Source organism: Hibiscus syriacus, unplaced genomic scaffold, assembly GCF_006381635.1.
Source record: "Hibiscus syriacus cultivar Baekdansim isolate YM2019G1 unplaced genomic scaffold, ASM638163v2 tig00116962_pilon, whole genome shotgun sequence".
NCBI lineage: Eukaryota > Viridiplantae > Streptophyta > Magnoliopsida > Malvales > Malvaceae > Hibiscus > Hibiscus syriacus.
In genome coordinates this window covers 8,073,158-8,079,157 of record NW_024063488.1, presented here as the reverse complement: position 1 = coordinate 8,079,157, position 6,000 = coordinate 8,073,158, and the positions used below count along the sequence as shown (strand labels likewise).

Below are 6,000 nucleotides of genomic sequence, written 5' to 3'. Positions count from 1 at the left end.
CAATCCAAAAGCTTTAACATTATTAACAGCAACATGAAGCTGGGCCAAATTATCACCATTGATATCAAAATCATCATCCAATTCGCATTTACCCTACTTTATAATTATTATTATATATTAATTATTATTATTTTTACTTTCAAATGTCATCCTAAAAGATTGGGAATCCCTTAGTTCAAGACACAATTGGTTCACCGGCGAGAACCCATGCCCGAAAAACAATCTCAATGACATTCGAGACTGAACAATGAAAACTCTATAAGCCGCAAAGACGCGACGAACGCGACAACTAACGTCAATCTGCTGTCCCAAACGACAATGGATTCAACATGCAACTACAGGGGTTTTCATCTTTTATTTTTCTTTTTGTTATACTTTCCAACATCAACAAGTGAATACAAATCAAGAGGATGAATATTAGAGATCAAATAACTGACATCATAATCCGACGACAACGGCTACTCTGATCTCGAAAAAATAGTAAAAGATTTATCCAGTAACAGTCTTGAGTAATAGTTGCGATGATTCACAAGGGAAAAATGAATATTTTAGAATGGAGAAGTTAACGATGAAGGCTTTGAGAATGGTGGTTCAACAGCGAGGTGGTTGGACAGTTCAGCCAACGGTGTTGGCGATGGTGAACTCTTTGAACGACATTGGTTGTGTAACGTGTTGATGACTACTGAGGCGATTAAAAACGACGAATGTCGTGAGAAATTAAACAGCGGTAATGACCCAGGCTAATTGCCTCGATGGAGGCGAAACTCAAGCGGCGGTAGAGGCCTATTAAGTGGCGGCAACGATAACAGTGAGAGGAAACTATGGTTCCCATTTACTTGTCAATCTGACGGTTAAAATGCCTAACCACTAAATTAACAAATTTTGCATCCTCCTTGTTAAAGTTTAAATGACTTGGCTACAAATCAGTGCTTCACATACATGCTTGGGTACAATTTTAAGGTTTGTTTGTTCAATATTTATATCATTCCTTCGTTTAAGAGTTATCAGTTTTTGTATGTATATTTTTGTTGAAGCTACTTCAAGTGATTTGAAATAATGTTTATGGTTAAAGTACATGCAATTAGCTTGAAGATTTTTCCTCCTTTTTTACTTTGTCTAGGGTTGTTGTAAAGAGTGAACCGTCTTTTTTATTTTATAGGCTTCTTATGAGTTGCCAGAAGTGATTCTTTACATGTTCATATGAATGCAATTAGTTTACTGTTTGTTTTCTTGTGATGAAGAGTTGCATATTGGTATTTCTGTTCTTTTACTCGCATAATTTTAGTCTAAGGGTATTTTAGAAGAAGATGATGAATGGTTTAACGTGGAGGTTTTTTATTTTTTAATTTTCAACTTAAATATCTGTTAATGAATTAACGGGAGCTAAAGGTTGAAAGATTAAAATCAAACAAATCGACAATGTAAGAAAATAAAACCATTATTATTTTTGAACCGATGACTTAACCGGACAGACCGAAAACATACTGATATTTAGGTAAAAAGGGGTCGCCTTGCTGCTAGCTCCCAGTGCTTGCTTTGCTTTCAGGAGGAAACACGTCATTCTTTAGGGAAGCTCAAGATAAAGCCCATTCCTCGTTAAAGGCCAATTGTATTTTTCTCTATTGGATTTGGAGTTGGAGGCCTACTTATGAAATTTTATTTTGTACTACCATGTTAACGGTATCCATTTTCTTCATTTTTGGACTGTTCAAATTCTTTAATAAAAAAATTAAAATTATTTTTGGAAAAATAGATTAAATTCCTATTTGTATTGGATTTTATCACATCTATGGCATAAATAATTAAACACGTTTCATATAATAAACCATTGAGAAAAACGTTTAATAAATAATTATATAAATGAAGTAGTAAGAAATTTGTATGTAAATTTATTAGTCTCGTATTTAGATTTTAACTTGAAGTTTTTAATAATTTAAAATAAAAATCATACAAAAATATTAAAAGATAAAAATATTATTGTAACCTAAAAGAAGATTATTTTATCTAATACTTGATTAATCCTTGCAATGATGCTAAAAGAAGATTATCTCTAATTACCTTTTGAATAAAAGTATGGAAATAATTAGTCATTATCCCAATTAAAAAGATTTTTTTCTCTTGCATTCGAATAGAAAACGACGTATGAAAGATGAAACAGGCGGCACCACCACCAGAGCTGTCCAGTCCAATGCCAGAATGCAGAAAAGTTAAGTCCCACGTGGGCTTCTTCACTCCACATTTTCATGCCCAAATTTTTTCTACCCCGCAAGAATATCCAATCCTTATCATAACTCACAATCCTTACCAAATTCTTCACAATCTCTTTTTCTTCCTAAGCTTTAGATTTACTAGATTTCAATATCAAATGAATCATCTAAATTACTAATAAACCAAGATAATAGCTATCCTTCTTTTCCACAAATGGGGCTAATATCGGTTTAATTCTCTTTTATTTTTAATTTCGTTTAGGCGAAACTTCAAACACTTTCTGCTTTTTCTTCAATGGCTCTCCCTCAGCTAATTCCTTCCCACTCTTCTTCGCTCACTCACCAACCTTCCATAAACCCTCACGCAGCCAACCCATACCCCATTTTCAAGCCCTTTTCGAAATCATCTTCTCTTTCTCAATCGCGCAGGTTTCACAGGCTCAACACTCTCCGTTGCTCGGCTTCCTCTTTCCCCGAGAATCACCACACCGAGCACCCAAAATCAGACGACGTGGTAGAGCTCCCCATATTTCCTCTCCCTTTGGTTCTCTTCCCCGGCGCCATCCTCCCTCTCCAGATCTTCGAGTTCCGTTACCGCATTACGATGCACACGCTCCTCCACACCGACCTCCGCTTCGGCGTCATTTACTCCGACTCCGTCACTGGTACCGCAGACGTCGGATGCGTCGGCGAGATCGTCAAACACGAACGCCTCGTCGACGACCGCTTCTTCCTCATATGTAAAGGCCAGGAACGGTTCCGTATCACCAACGTCGTCCGAACGAAGCCGTATCTCGTTGCGGAAGTCAATTGGCTCGAAGACCGACCTTCCGGCTCGGAAGATTTGGACGGATTGGCCAACGAAGTGGAGAGTTACATGAAAGACGTGATTCGGTTATCAAATCGACTTAAAGGGAAACAGGAGAAGGAAACGCTGGATTTGAGGAGGAATCTATTTCCGACTCCGTTCTCGTTTTTTGTTGGTAGTACATTCGAAGGAGCGCCCAGAGAGCAACAGGCTTTACTGGAGCTGGAAGATACAGCGATCCGGTTAAAAAGAGAAGGAAACTTTAAGGAATACCCTTAATTACTTGTCCGCCGCTTCTGCTGTGAAACATGTGTTTCCCTCTTCATGATGAGGATTTAATCAAAAATTTGAAGCTCAAACTTCAGTGAATATATACATATTTGGATTCGTAATTCGTTATATACGAACTGTAAATTATGGATTGGAATCTCTGCTTGTTTTTTCGGCATCTGCTGTTCTTCTCTGCGTTGATTTCCCCTAAAAATTCTCCCTTTCCCCCCCACAGAACTGCATTTTACATCCATGGATTCAAACACCTGTTATTGCTACCATTCGCGTTTACATAAATCGGTTAAAGTTCCACTAGAAATTCCCACCATTATGAAGGGGCAAATGTTCTACAAAATCCGACGAAAAATGTTCTGCAAATACAACTCTGAATTTATTCTGTAAAAGCCAAGTTTTCACAAAAGGATCACCAACTGCTGAACTTTCTAAAAGATTGATTCTTTTCGGATGATTGCATTATTGTAGCATTTCCAACTCGCTGCAAGCATGAATATCCATTAGTACGGAGTAATAAAAGTCTAAAACCTAATCAAAATCATCTTACTAGAAAAAGTTCATCGATTCATTGAAATATGACGGACTGGTGAGAATTCTTAGTTCAATTACCACTTGACACTAGAAAATCCTATAAAAAAAACGTCATACTGACCTTGAAACACTGATTGTTCGTTGTGTCGCAGATTGGATAATCATGGGGGCAGCAGTGACGATTGTCTTTGCAACACACGGCTGAATCCAATTCACAACACTTCCACGAAAAGCATATTCCCAACAGGCGACGTGTGCAACAACAGGTTTCCCCAGTTGAACAGTAAGTGAAGAAATCGCACTTAGTTGGTCCTGGAGGAGGTGGAGGAGGGGGATTTGGGCTAGTCTTTATCGGATACGAAGCCAACATGTTAATGCCACAAACCCCTTCAGAATTGCCACTGTTACGTATCATATGAATATAGCCATTCATTCCCCACCTCGAACCCCATGAGTTTTTCACTATCCAAAATCCAATCCATTTTCTGAACCATAACCTACAATCAACACAGCATGATCCAAGGAAGTTGAGCATGGACCCGTGAATATCCCCTGTCCCATAAATACTCGTTAATCACAATCATACCATATCAACAAAGGTGTACTTTTCAAAATAACTATTACAAGTTAAAACCAACCTTGGAGTACAATTGAAATGCTCTTTCGCTCCCACATATACCGACACTCACAGGTTGAGTTGCAACCGCTTGCAATAGTTGCTTCTCATTGTTCATAGGCACATCAGCATAATCATCAATTGTTACCACTCGTCGTTTCATCTGTAATAAATAAGAAAAGCGTGTATACATCAAACTTAAGTTATTGAACAAAGCCAAACTCTTGGACAAAAGTAAAAGATTTAAGGAATTGAAAAACCATTACTTTGTCTTTGTTGCAAGTTTTTTCCCGACCTTGATATGGGTAGTCTTCTTCGGTGTCTATTCCATGGTTATCAATGACAAATTTATATGCATAATCCATCAACCCACCTTCACAGCCGGTATTGTACTTTCTGTCACAATCAACTAATTCTTGTTCAGAGAGGCTAACAAGAGATCCAGTGACAATTTTATTAACACCTTCCATGGCTCCAGTTGCCGCAAATGACCAACAAGCACCTAGACAAAATCATTGTTTAGATGTTTCTCCATCTAAATTACATAAAAACAAGTTTAATCTACGGTTTGTGACTCAACAGATTTCCATGTATTACTGATGGAATAACCATGAATAATCTTAAAATTGAAACTACAATATTCTAGAAAGAACCATGAATAAACTTGAATCTTTCGGGACCAGAGGGATTGTTGCATATCCAAGTTCCCAAATGTGTTCATCACGAAGGTTTTTGGTATGAATAAAGGCACAGGAGTATTCAGCACTCTGTTAAGACAAATTAGATGTTCAATTTTCTGGCCATAAATAGGCAAATAAATCGGTTCTTGTTAATCGCCCAAAAAAGAAAGTGAAAAACTGAGTTTGTCACAAAGAATCTATCAAATTAATAACAAAACACAAACATAAAAAAAATATCTGAAATAAGTGAGTATATAGCAAGCATTTGCATACCACAGCTTCCTTGATCTTTGACCTGGGTCACGGCGCCTTTCTTCCTCCAATCCACTGAAGCCGGAATATCTCGAACAAGAACGGGCTCTCCAAGGTTGGGCCGCCTGAATTCAGTGGCGTCAGCGGAGAGACCCAAGCGGGAGGCCTTGAACTCGTGGTGAGTGAGATCCGCAAAGGCATTGAGAGCCAGAGAATAAGAAGAATTTGACATGTCATTGTGTTGAGTACAAAGGCATAGTTATCTTCAAAGACTTTAAGCCTGTAAGATTTGTCTTCCTCCGATGAGTAAGTTTTCCCATGTTGATCGCCCCAAGATTCAAAGAGGTGGGAGATATGGTAAGGAGAGGCAGAGGACGAAAGGTCGAAGAAAAGAAGGAAAGATAACAGAAAGTAAACGAAAGGGGTTCCATTGTTTTTGTTTTGAGAAAAAGGAGGATGATTTGGGTTTCCTAAGTGGTCTATGTTGTTTTGGCTGACTCAAGTTCCCTAAAACAATGGGTATCCAACCAAAGAGGAAGTGAAGACACGTGCCTTGTTGTTGTTTTTTTTGTTGCAATGGGTAGGTAATTGTCCGAAACGACCAGACTCATCTATCATCAT

At 38.1% G+C, this 6,000-nt stretch overlaps 2 pseudogenes; one reads left to right on the top strand and one right to left on the bottom strand.

The window, feature by feature from the left end:
• The first annotated feature begins 2,456 nt into the window (after positions 1-2,456).
• LOC120190349 lies at positions 2,457-3,457 on the top strand (annotated as a pseudogene).
• Positions 3,458-3,917: 460 nt separating this feature from the next.
• Positions 3,918-5,625, bottom strand: LOC120190348 (annotated as a pseudogene).
• Positions 5,626-6,000: the final 375 nt, after the last annotated feature.